General features: G+C 44.0%; 1 protein-coding gene across 1 annotated transcript in view; it reads right to left on the bottom strand.

Moving 5' to 3' along the window:
* The window catches only part of DOCK5 (dedicator of cytokinesis 5), a 214772-nt gene extending 207425 nt beyond the window's left edge, over positions 1 to 7347 (bottom strand). Inside the window, exon 1 of the mRNA XM_007458822.1 lies at positions 7168 to 7347. The gene's annotated coding sequence lies outside the window, so the exon portion shown is untranslated. The remainder of the gene's footprint in view (positions 1 to 7167) is intronic.
* Positions 7348 to 13732: the final 6385 nt, after the last annotated feature.

The following is a 13732-nucleotide window of genomic DNA, read 5'->3' as shown; positions in this document are numbered from 1 at the left end:
GTACAAAAAAAAAAAAAAAAAAAAAAAAAAAAAAAAAAAAAACAGGCAACATAAAGAAAATATTAAGTAAAAAATAACAAATTCCACTTATATGTGGAACCTAAAAAAAATGATACAAATGAACCTATTTTCAAAACAGACTCACAGACTTAGAAAACAAACTTATGATAACCAAAGAGGAAAGGTAGAGGGGGATGGATAAATTAGGACTTTGGGATTAACATATACACACTACTTTATATAAAATAGATAATCAACAAGGACCTACTGCATACCACAGAGAACTGTACTCAACATTCTGTAACAACCTATATGGGAAAATAACCTGAAAAGAAAGGATATATGTATATGTATAACTGAATCACTTTGCTGTACACCTGAAACTAACGCAACATGGTAAATCAACTATACTCCAATATAAAATAAAAAATTAATAAATTCAATGAGGAAGAAAGAGATGGTTCGTTCAAAAGTAAGTCTCCAAAAGTGAGTATATAAGATAGTCCTTTGGGACTCAAGAATAAAGTATCAGAACTTTTACTTATATTTATTCTTATCTTAAAAAAATAAAGAAATTAAGCTCTAATACTCACGAACTAACAAAAAAATAACAGAGAAGGCAAATGGGTAAGGCAATAGGCATGTAGCAGCTACACAAGCGTACCTGGTGTAAAAATTAATACAGAAACAGAAACGTCAATTAAAATAGAGTCAGGAAGCCAGAAGTGGAAGCCGTGGCACCCTGCAGGAGAGCAGAGCCCAACAGGAAGAAAGACTTCTCCTTCTTGCCTGGCAAGAGCTCAGCCAGTGGGAGCCTGTCACAACTCAGCCAATGAAAAGCCACTATACTTCAAACACTCAATTCCTCCAATGGACTCTTTGTTTACTACAGCCCTCCCAACTTCCTTTTCCCCTCTATAAAATAGTTTTCCTCTCCTGGTTGCAGGGATTTGCATGTGGCTTGCAGACGCACTTAGGGTTGCAAACCCTGAATTGCAATTCTTTGCTGATTCTGAATAAATCCATTTTTTGCTGGAGAACTAACTGGCAGTCTATTTGTTTCAGGTCAACGCTGGACATGGCAGAGATCAAAGTGACAGATGAACAACTGAAGTTTGGGAAACACATATGGAGTTGATTTTTGGCTTAGGAGTGAGATTATATGCATATGGATGAAAAATTTATCCTGTATGAACCTTAGTTTTCTTATCTGGAAAGGAGACAATACATGAGAATTACAGCATTATCACAATGATTTAATGAAATAATGTGTAAAGCAGCAGTGTTGAAAGTTTTGAGTCTCAGAACCCCTTTAGCACTCTGAAAAGTTATTGAGAATTCCAAAGAGTTTTTGTTTATGTGGGTTATATCTATCACTATTTATCATAATAGAAATTCAATCTGAGAAATTTTAAAAATACTTATTCGTTAATTAAAGTAACCATAATAAACCCCAATACATGTATATATTTTAGATCAAACTACTTTTACAAACAAAAACACTTAGAAGAGCAGCATCGCTTTGCATATTTGTAAATCTCTTTGATGTCTGGCTTCACAAAAGGCCTTTGGATTCTCATACCTGCTTCTGCATTCAATCTGTCCCAGTATCACACTCAATGTAGCCTCTGGGAAACTATACTGTATACTCACACCAGAACAGAGTAAAGACAGGCCAATAACATCTTAGTATTATTACCAAAAAAGTTTTAACCTCATGGGCCACCCGAAAGTGTCTCCAAGAGCCCCACATGTACCTGGGACAGACTGAAATAAAGGGCTCAGAACAGCGCCTTTCATGAGGTAAATGCCTAATAAATATTAACTCTCTATTCCTTTTATTCTCAGCCTCAATGTTGTTAGAACATGAATGTATTAGGGCAATGACTTCTTCAATTCATTACAATTGTATAATATCTAGCTTGGTCATGTTACTAACTGGTTCTGTAACTAACTAGCTGTGTGATCTTCATAGCCAAGGATTCTTAATCTGTGTTCAAATTCAGAGGATCCATGGACTTGAAAAGGGAAAAAAGCTACATCTCTGTTTTCTGACACTCAGCGTTTACTTCAATGATGACCAGAGGCAATAAACCACAGGTGTACTACTGACACTGGCCTCAATTGAAATCACAGGTGTCTTATATATAAAATAGATAACCGACAAGGGCCTACTGTAGAGCACAGGGAACTATATTCAATACCTTTTAATAAGCTGTAATGGAAAAGAATCTGGAAAAGAAAAGATATATATATATACGTATAACTTTGCTATACACCTGAAACTAACACCACTGTAAATCAACTATACTTTAATTAAAAAATAAATTAAACTCTCCTACACTGTTGGTGGGAATGTAAACTGGTACAAACATTATAGAGATTCCTTTAAAAACTACATATAGAACCACCATATGATTCAGCAATCCCACTCTTGGGCATATACCTGGAGAAAACAGTAATTTGAAAGGATACATGCACCCCAATGTTCATTGCAGCACTATTTACAATAGCCAAGACATGGAAGCAACCTAAATGTCCATCGACAGAGGAATGGAGAAAGAAGAGGTGGTATATATATATACAATGGAATACTACTCGGCCATAAAAAAGAATGAAATAATGCCATTTGCAGCAACATGGATGGACACAGAGATTATCATACTAAGTGAAGTAAGTCAGACAAAGACAAATATCATATGATATCACTTACATGTGGAATCTAATAAAAAATGATACAAATGAACTTTTTTACAAAACAAAAACAGACTCACAGATCTTGAAATCAAACTTATGGTTATCGAAGGGGAAACGTTGAGGGGGAAGCGATATATTAGGAGATTGGGATTAACAAATACACATTACTATATATAAAATAGATAACTAACAAGGACCTAATGTATAGCACAGGGAACTCTATTCGATATTCTGTAATAACCTATATGGGACAAGAATCTGATAAAGAATGGATATATGTATAGGTATAGGTGACTCACTTTACTGCGCACCTGAAACTAACTCAATATTGTAAATCAACTCTACTCCAATAAAAAATTTTTAAAGAAATCACAGGCGTTTTCCTATATTATGGTTACTACAGATACCTTGAAAAATTGTATATGCTCATCACTAATTCAAAAGTATGGTAGTTATTATGCACTAATAAAGAAACACATATATTACAATATCACAAATTTTTGAAAACTCTTGACAGCTGTAGTTCAATACAGGTGGCTTCAATTTTCAGTCCTTCACATTTGACTTTATGCAATTAAGAACACTGTTCTGAGAACGGGGGCCACCTTAAGGGTTTAACCTGATTGGCCAAAGACATTCATGTAACCAAAAAAGTAAGAACAACTTATGTTAAGCAACTCACTTTACCTCTTTAGGCATCAAGTTCCTCTCTTTAAAAGGGAACTGAACTAATCACTCTCTGAGACCACATTCCACCCCTCCAGCTAAAGTCTACGGAACACGGTGCCCGTGGTGAGGGAGAACTGAATGGGGACCCACAGCACACCTCAGTGCATTAACAAAGCACTACAAGAATCCGGTTTTGGTTTTTACACTAACATTTGAGAATCTACAAAGTTAAATGCTTTAGACTAACTGGGCCTAGCACAGCGAAATAGTCGAAAAGCTAACAATGAAGCAAATATTCCCCCAAACTACCTTTTATCACAATATAAAAACATATAGGACAAATCCCACCAAACAATAATGAATGATTTTGCAAAGGCTCCATCATCAACATAATCTGGATCTGTTCTTAATAGAAATAGCTTGTTTGGGAACAGACTTAAGAAATGTTTCAATAAATGTATCACTAATGTTTGCTTAACACCTAAATAAAAGTTTTCGACCTTCATATCTTAAAACACGCAAAATGAAAGAAAGAATAAAGGAAAAGAAAACAAGAAAAAAAAATGAAGGGAGAAAGAAAAGAGTTTTCCACGGCTGTGGGGCAGCCCTCAGCACTCAGCACTTCACATCAGGGCACTAAAGGCCCAGAAGTTTAAAGAACCAAGTCTGTGGTCCTCTTACCTGATAACCGACAATAGGTCATTTAAGCCCACCTGATGCTAGAGGTTGAGTCAACAGTTGAAGAACTAAGAAAGCCCAGACAGGGTGCATTTCAGTCCCTGTAGAAAAATCTAGCTGTCAGGGACAGCCAATAGTAGCACCAAGATAAGTAGAGACAGCTAGCTTCACCGTGCACAATTCAAACTGAGATCAAACACTACCCTCACGCAAAGTAGCTGTGAGTCATTAAAATGCTTCAAAACGGCCATCACATGGTTTCCTTCCACCAGAAACGAAATCTGTCCAGCAGACCCTCAGAAAGGACAATAATCCCCCCACTGTAAGTCCAACAAGCCAGTTTCCCCAATCATATTTAAGCAAGTCTGTCTACTCCATGCCTGTTTTCTCAGCAGCACCACCTCTTTTTTTTTTTTTTACTTGCAAAGATAGACAGACTGAAGGCTCTCGCGTCATCCATCTAACAGAACAAAATAAAAGTCATACTGGAGTGAATGAGATGCTGAAACCTAATGGGGAAAAACACTGCACTAAATCATCATAGAAATTAGGTTGGCGCTTTAGAACGCCACCCCAACGCCAAGGACAACCAGTTACTGAATGCATGCTCCATAGCGGTATCCCTCTCAAGTCACAGGAATACAAAACCATAACCTTCTGATTCACTGAACCAAAGGATAAGTAATAAAATGTAGGAATGGTGAGGGAGAGGCGTGAAGGTTATGTGGTCCGGGGAACACCAAATCTGAAGGAGGCAGTGGGTAGGGCTTTGAGGCCTGGGTGAAAGGCCGGACTGTGGGATGCCGAGGTGGGAGGGCACTCTGAACGGGGTACAAGCACAGGGGAGCAAAGCCCCAAAGCAGGGACTCTCCATGGTATGTTGCACAAGAGGGAGAAGAGCAGTGTCTGCGCCGGAGGGTTGATGGAAGAAGCTGTGAGAGATACGGTTTGTGAAGATATTGCTGAACTGGATTCTCAGAACCTTGAGAACTGGGCTCAGTTTAGACTTTACCCGGTAGGTCAAGGATGGCTTCCAAGCAGGGAGGTAATATGAACAACCATGTGTTTTAGGAACAAACAGCGGACATTGATCTCATCAGCTCATCTGCCCTAACCGTGGGCCCTTGTGTCAAATCCAGATTAATCAGAATCTATTGTGTCTAGTGAAATAAATTTCCCAAATTATATCTTGGGGCAATTTTGCTACCACCTATGCTTTGGAAATGCAATTCACTTTTCTTGTCTGATGATAAATAACAGACTCTAGAACAGGAAAAAAAAAAAAAAGAAAAATTAAAAAGAGAAAATACCATCCTTGTTCCTATGACTATGGCAATAAAACCCACATTTTTCGGATATGTTTGCATTAACTACACCAAAGTCATAATAGTTTTGGAAAGCGTTTCTCCTGTTAAACAAAATTAGAATTGATAACTTTTTTGTGAGTAGTAATTATTGATTAGGTATTGCTAAATCTACTTTAATTTAGGAGTTAGTACCCAATAACACTCACAAATAAAGAAACTGACTCCATCTCATTTCCACAACTACTGGCTACTTACTGGCACCCGATGAGGAACACCTGTCTGAAATTTTATGACCAGTTCATGAGGGGGATGGTCTGGAGCAGAAGTAACAACATGCACCCATTTCTGAGTTACAACCATAGGAGAGTGCAAGGATTCTAAAAGAAATTTAAAGGAAAGAAAGTGTTTGCAACAGAGGGAAAACAAGGAATTACATGCATGTTATTATACACACACACACACACATATACATATATACATAAAGGATCACAATCTAAAAGTAATCGATGTGAGAAGGTTGGTTTGTTTTTTGTAACTGACTACAGAGTTGAAATGCACATAGAGATGTTAAGATACAGTATCTCTGAAACAGACATAGTCGTCAGAAAGCATAGAACAGGTTCAGGGACCGCTCCCTAGTAACCACTAAGGTGAGGAAAAAAATGGGAGCGGGATGGGAGTGAAGTCGAAGACTAACTTCCAAATAGGCCCAATGAATGACCCTGACAGGAAGTGATAAAATTCTCGACGCACACAACTGTGTTTATACTAGGGAATCGCACCCAAGCCTAATAGTCACTGTAATTGCCCCGCTAAGTGGCAGTCTTCCCACAAGACCTCAGCAACCTCACCCCTTGATAAAAAGTAGGACCAAGGTTTTTCACCTGGGTCAAAACCCGCTCATCCACTTGTTTCGGATCGAAACTAATACAAAAGCAATTCCCCACACATCCTGGGGGCCCTCCAGCACCGCTGTTATGAATGCCAAGTGCCTAGCATGGGACCTGTCACAGTTTTCTTAATAAAATGTCCTCGATCTTATCCCACGACGGGATCGGAATTCTGAAGGCAGTCTGAAATCCTCTCCATACACGCTCCGGTAGGGGATGACTGTCCGCACAACCAGCCCCGGGGGCCAGCCACCCCCGTCCCCACGCCACACACTTCCTGTCGCTTCCATCACCTCCACACCACAACTTGAGTTTCCCGATCAGTTTACAAATGCTATCGGGATCCCAGTGCCTGGGAGGAACGAGGGGAGGGCGGCTTCCTACCCCCAACTCTTCTCTTTAGGTTTCAGAGAGAACCTACGAAGAGAGAGGGCAGAAAGCATTGGGGCAGCCAGCCGAGTTCGCGTTCAGCCGGCCTCGGCTGGTTACAAAGTACTGAATGAAGCCACACGGACAGGGAGGAGGGGGGCGAGCACCAGACCTGGGCGCCCCAAATGAACCACAGGAGAACGCCCTCACTTTGCCCGTTTCTATGCTGCAAAGCGCTGCAGCTTTGGGCTCGGGGGCAGGATTGCCAGTCCCGGAGCCCAACTGCACTTTTAGCCACCCGGATTCCCCAAACCCAGGATGACTTCCCCCACTGGGCTCCCGGAGAGGGCTCCGACTCCCACCGCCCGCTCGGTAGGACGGCTGCAGCTGGAGCCGAACCCTCTCGGCGCCCCCGCGGGCAGCGGGAGACGGAGCCGGGTCTCGGGCAGGCGGGCATCGAGTGGCCCGGCGTCCGCCGCCCAACTTTGCGCGGGGCAGGGCCGCTCCCGCGAACTTGGCGGCGGCCGGGTCGGGGACGGGGTGGGGCGAGCACTCACCAACTCCGTACTTCTGCCTCTTGGTCGGGATCCAGCGGGCCATGGCTGCGACCTCGCCCCGCGGCGGCGGCGGCGGCGGCGGCTACAGCTCCCAGGGCTCCGGCTGCCACCGCGCCGCGCTCCTGCTCGCCCCGGACTCTTCCGCCATGTTCCGCCAAACTTCGCCCGGCCCCGCGCGCCGTCTGCTTGCGGCGCTGCCCGCGATCCGCTCCGGCTCCAACCCCGGGCCGCGGTCACCTGCTGGGCCCGGCGGCCGCGGCGCCGTGCGCGCCCCTCCCGGCACCGCCCCGGCCCCTCCCGCAGGCCGCGCCCTCCGCCCGCCGAGGCCGCCTCCGCGCCCCGACCCGCGGGCGCCCGGCCTCTCCCGCCGGCCCGCCCCGGACTCCGCGCTCTCCCCGGCCGGGGCCGGCTCCGCCTTGCGCACTTCCCGGGAGCAGTTCCCCAGCACAGACTGGGGTACAGTTTTTTCCTTCTGGTGTTTTGCTTTTTTCCCCGCCTTCCCCACCCAGACTAAACCCCTTGGATCCCGGGGGGCGGGTTCCCCGCCGCGGGTGTCCGGAGGGCTGCGCTGGAGGCGCCGGGCACCCCCAGGTGGGGCGGCCGAGGGTGCGGGGTCCGCTCCCACCAAGCGCGCCGGAGCATCTGGGGGAGCTAGGATGAGTGAATAAGGAACTAGGATCTAGGATGAGTTGTTTCTCGCCCCCGGGGCACCCGCAGTGCCTGGCACTCAGCGGGCGCTCAATAAATATTTGTTGAATGAATGAGCAGTTGACTACTGCGTTCACCCTCTAGAGCTTTCGCTGACACCACGAGAGCCGGAAGCCGGACTCCAGGGCAGACATGATCTCCTGTGGCCACCGTTTATAGCCTTCAAAGCAGGAACATTTGTCTTCTGGTAAATAGAGAACTCATGCAAGGGAGCCGGGCTCCTCAGAAGTGTCAAATAGTTTCCGAGGGGAGCATCTGTGGGAAAATTATGTAGACAGCCCTGACTTGGAAATCCTGTGTCCCTGAAACACCCGGACTCTTCCCCAGCTGAAGATATTCAGACCCAGCTGAAGAAATTCAGACCCTCATGCTCAAGGGAAAAGCCCGCCACAAAGACCTTTTCCAACAGCCCAGCAGCCCCAAAGAGCGTCCCTGCGGAGAAGGGAACCAAGCACATCCAAGCCGCTCTCGTTCATTAGCTGTATTGTTGGGAGAAAGCACCAAACGCAGGGACTGCTCATTTGAACTGCCCTAAACTGTTGGCGTCCTCTGAAAACGCTCCTCCTGGAACTCAATTCCTCCTGGAGAGACCTCAAGGATGAAGCTTGGATCTGAATCCCAGGCGGGAGTGCCCCCTTGCTACCTCACCCCTAGAAGTAAAACCTCAGAGTAAATTACCAGCTGATTTATGTTCACCGTCTGAGAAACTGCCTCTTGAAAGACACTGTTTTGTCCTTGTAGTCTGTCTATTGGGAACACGAAAGGAAAGGAAGATGAAATCAACGTGTAGTAAAACAGAGTGAAACTTCATTGGAGACTTAGTGCATTTAACTTTGGTAACTTTTTGCAAAGTTACCAAACTCTGTAACTGTCTTGTTCATGGTGGGTAACTCCTAGGGCTTCCTTTCTTGTCCATCACCAAATTGGTATTTATTCACTGAGTGCAATGATAATTTAAGAAATCAGTCACTTGAGACTTAACATCCAGAAGGAATTCCACCATCTCTCCCCCAAATTTATTTACCTCTGCCAATGACATCATGATTAACGTAACTCCCCAGGTTAGGTAATTTCTTCCTCTTTCCATAAATATTTATAAGTGCCTACTAGGTGTCAAGCATTGTTCTAAGAATGGAGGCACAGCAGTGAATAAAGAAAAATCCCTACCCTCATAGAGCTTACAGTCTAGAAGAAGAGAGTAAAACAATGAACAAATTATGCCAAATGAGGCTAAGCCTGTAAAGAAAAATCCAAAGCAAGGAGGATCAGATGTGTGTGTTGGAGGGGGCCGTGCACTGCAGTTTTACATCAAGTGGTCTGGGAAGGCATCTCTGCTAAAGTGACCTTGAAGTGTAGACCTGCAGGAAGTGAGGATTTCAGAGGAAAGTATTCAGACATCAAGAACAGCAAATGCAAAAGCCAGGGGGCACGTTTGGCTGGTTCCAAAACCAGGGAGGAGCAGCAAGGATTCCTGGGGGGCAAGAGGTGTTAGTAAGGGGCAGAGTATGGGAGGGAACTTGTTCCAAGAGACATAGGGTGAGCCAATAAAGCAGGACCCTGAAAGGCATAGTGAGGACTTTATATATTGCTATGAAAAAAAGTTTGGGAGATGTTGAACCAAGCAAGGACATAATCTAATTTGCCTGCTGTGGGATGGATAGACTGTAAAGACACAAGAGAAGATGCAGGAAGATCAGATGGTTGGAAGGCTATTTCAGTAGTTCAGGCAAGACATGAAGGTAGTTGGATCCAGGATGTTAGGGGTGGAGATGGGAAAGAGGTTCTTGGCATAGACTGAAGGTAGAAACAACTGGAGGGTAATGTGGGCAGAAGGGGATTTACTGAGGCCTCTGGACCCCTCAGTGTACTTTCATCAGCATATGTTTTTCAAAAGTTTGGTGGATCTATCTATCATCTATCGATCTATGTTTGTATTATTTAAGAGCCTCACTGTATAGGCTTCAGGCCCTAGAAACTCTGGATCCTGCCTCCTTCTGTGAGATACCAGGTGGGTCAAGGATAACCCTAAGAAGATAGGAATGGGTGATCCTGGGTCTGTTCGCCCATGTGCAGTAAAGCAATCTACTGAAACCGGGTCGTGGTGAAGGAAAGTGCAGCATTTATCGCAGGGCACCAAGCAAGAAGTTCAGGACAGCTAGTGCTCAAAACACCTAAATTCCCCATGGGTTGCATCAAAACATTTTTAAAAGGCCAAATGAGGGAGGGGCATCCCAGGGTGTGTGATCAGCTCGCGCACAATTCTCTGATTGGTTGATTGATGGTGCGTTAACAGGGCGGTGGTTAATATTATCTATCTATCCTTAGGCCCCAGTAGGCCTGGGGGCTACGTGCTCTTGGTCATCAAGTAGTTAATTCTTCCATTTGGTGTGGGTTTTAGCATCTGTGAAACAACTCAGGAAATGTGCATCAGACACAATTATCTGGGTACTTCAGAGAGGAGCTATAGCAGGGGACCTGGGGGAGGGGTCTGTCCTGGGAAGGCCGGTTATACAACTACTAAACAGAGCTGCCATTTTCATGGTCATCTGTGATATCTGCCTGTCTTCACCTTTTATATCCAAGTTGTCCTGGATTGAAGTTTTCCTTTGATATTTCCTTAGGACTCACTTCACACCTTCCTCAACTCCAGGTGGACCGTTTGGAGCTTAAGTATTTTGCGCTGTGGAATAGGGGCATCACAAAGTTACTTCAGTCACCTGTGTCTGAAAAATTGGATGACTGATGTTCTGTAACCACTGGTGTATTTTAAATTTAATACTTGTCAGAGTGTTAATGCTCATTCAGTAGAGCTGGATTTCTACCAAAATGATTTCAGCTGCCTCACCCCTCCCCCGCAAAACACTCACACTCCACCCCACCCCTGCCCCTACCCCACCACCTTGAATTGGAGGCTTTTTGCAAAACTTGAGGTTTGAATTTGGATGCTGGATATTTCAAGTGTGACAATAATTGCAATAAAAGGATTGGAGAAAAATGGAAATTTTTAGTTACAGCTTTCAGGATGTTTATTCTTTTTCCTCTAAAGACTGAAGTCCACCCACTTTGTTATATCAGATGGTTAAATCCCAATTTGAAAGTCCATTTAAATCATAAAAGCAGAGCTATTCAAAGTCTTTTATTAAAATGTGGCTTAAAATTAAAGAGTCAACTAGATGGGTAGGTGGAATAACAGCAGGATTCCCAGAAATATCCTTTACTTTTTCCTCTGATATCTTTTCAGAAGAAACATTACGCGTATTCCACAAGCAGGGATGTTCAGACTCCAAAACCCACACAAACACACTTAAGCACTCACAAGTGCTAGCATGCTCTGTTAGAAGGTGCCTTGGAGAAAGAAATGAGGATAAATGAATTTGGAGACTAGTTTGACATGAATATTGTGACTCTCCCTGACAGTGCCTAAGAGAATAGATGGATGTGCAGACAACTGTCAAGAGCCTGGCTTCCGGGGCTTCCCTGGTGGCTCAGTGGATAGGAATCTGCCTGCCAATGCAGGGGACACAGGTTCTGATCCCTGGTCCAGGAGGATCCCACATGCCGCGGAGCAACTAAGCCCCTGCGCCACAACTACTGAGCCTGCGCTCTAGAGCCCGCAAGCCACAACTACTGAAGCCCACGCACCTAGAGCCCGTGCTCTGCAACAAGAGAAGCCACTGCAATGAGAAGCCCGCGCACCACACGAAGGGTAGCCCCCACTCACAGAAAGCCCGCGCGCATCAACAAAGACCCAACGCAGCCAAAAATAAATAATTAAATAAGTTAAAAAAAAAAAAAAGAGCCTGGCTTCCTCCTTTGATTACCAGGTTTGTTTTGCTAAATCTGGCTGACTTAATTGCTTATCTCAAAGAAGCTATGGATCTGTTCAAATCTTTTTTTTTCTAGACAGAGGAGGCTCATTCTTTGATCCTACATATGAGTGAGTGTAGTTACTAGAAGTATAATAAAAAGTGGGGGGGAATATATTTGACTCTAAACACCACTTTGCAATCTTCTAAGGGCAAACGCTTTGGGACGGAGTAAGCCAGGGATGGGGTGATGCATGGTAATTTGGGACCCATGAGCTAAACTGGACAAAGGAACAGGTCTCTACAGGCCCAGAAACACCTTTTTCATATTCAGACTCACATCACTATCTAGTCTCTGTTCCCAAATGCTTTGGTGAGCATCTCTGGGTCTGTCCTTGGCTCTGCTCTGTGGCTTTGGAGGTCCAGTTTCTCTGATGAATGGGGAGATGATGGTCAGGGTCTAAAGCTATTCACACCCTCATCCCCGTCACTGTGAGACTGATGCTTGGTGAGCACTTTCATAGCAGAAAGCTTTTAGTATTGTTTCTAGAACGCTCTTTGCTGCAAATATCTAAATGTGCTCCAAGCCCCGCTTTGGGAGAAGTTGATGACATAGCAATTTGAAGTCATTAGTTTAATAAAAACTGGGTTGATCAATAGGGAAGAAAAATTGAAAACTACTTGACTTAAAAAAAAAAACTATATTCATATATATCTTGAAAAACATATATATATGTTGAAAAATTATCTCCATAAAACTTTAAAACAAGAGACGATGAAAACTAGGAAGCAAAATGGAAAAATTAAGATGTAAGCTTAAGTAAAAATAATTCAACTGTATATACCATAATATGATTGTAACTACATAAAATTATATATTTACATGGAAAATGACTGTAGAGAAAAAAGGGGAAAAAAAGAACACTTTTTTCAACCTTCCTCAGAACAAAATAAACAAAAGAAAACTACTTGGTTACTGAGATACCCTGGATTATGTATTATAGAAAAGCAGGAAGCTAAATGCCTAAATTTGACTTTTATTTGGGACAGAAGAGAAGTTTCATTCTGCAGCCCCTTCGTAAGAAAGGCACTATTCTTATATTGTGTAGGTGACTCTCATATTCAGCAGATTTTTCTTTGAGGTCAGTTAAGAAACAAATGTTTGATCCAGAATTTTTCTTTAGTACCAAACAGATTTTCCACGGTCACCAGCTGTAGTGTAAAAACAGTAATTAACATGTACGGCCTGTGCCTGGTACTATTCTAGTTCAACTTGTTTAATCCCCACACAACCTAATGAGGTAAATAGAACTGTTGTCATCCCCGCCTTACAAATGTGAAAATTGTGGCTCACCACACGTTAGGGTATTGCCTACATAGTTAGTTAGTGGCAGAACTACATTCAAACCCCAGGCAGACTGGCTCCAGGGTCCATGGTCTAAACCAAGGGTCAGTGAACTTTTATTGTAAAGGACCCATACATGTACTTTAGACTTTGCAGGCCTTATGGTTTCTATTGCGACCACTCCACTCTGCAATTGTAGCAGAAAAGCGGCCATAGACAATACATTAAAAAATAAGTGTGGGGCTTCCCTGGTGGTGCAGTGGTTGAGAGTCCGCCTGCCGATGCAGGGGACACGGGTTCGTGCCGCGGTCCGGGAAGATCCCACATGCCGCAGAGCGGCTGGGCCCGTGAGCCATGGCCGCTGAGCCTGCGCGTTCGGAGCCTGTGCTCCGCAACGGGAGAGGCCACAACAGTGAGAGGCCCGCGTACCGCAAAAAAAAAAAACAAAAAGAGTGTGGCTGTGTGTCAGTAAAACTTTATTTGTAGACTTGGCATTTGAATTTCATGTAATTTTCATATGTTATGAAATATTATTCCTCTCTTGATTTTTTCCAATTATTTAAAAACGTAAAAAGCATTCTTGGAGGCTGTACAAAAACAGGTGGTCGTCAGCTGGATTTGGCTTGAGGGCCATAATTTGCCAACCCCTGCTCTACACTATGACTGCCACCCTTCGAAGTGCATGGGAAGGTGGGAGGGTGGGGGG

The sequence above is a fragment of the Lipotes vexillifer genome, unplaced genomic scaffold, assembly GCF_000442215.2.
Source record: "Lipotes vexillifer unplaced genomic scaffold, Lipotes_vexillifer_v1.1 scaffold484, whole genome shotgun sequence".
Taxonomy (NCBI): Eukaryota; Metazoa; Chordata; class Mammalia; order Artiodactyla; family Lipotidae; genus Lipotes; species Lipotes vexillifer.
Note: the sequence above shows the minus strand (reverse complement) of the source record. Positions and strands in the feature narration are given on the sequence as shown.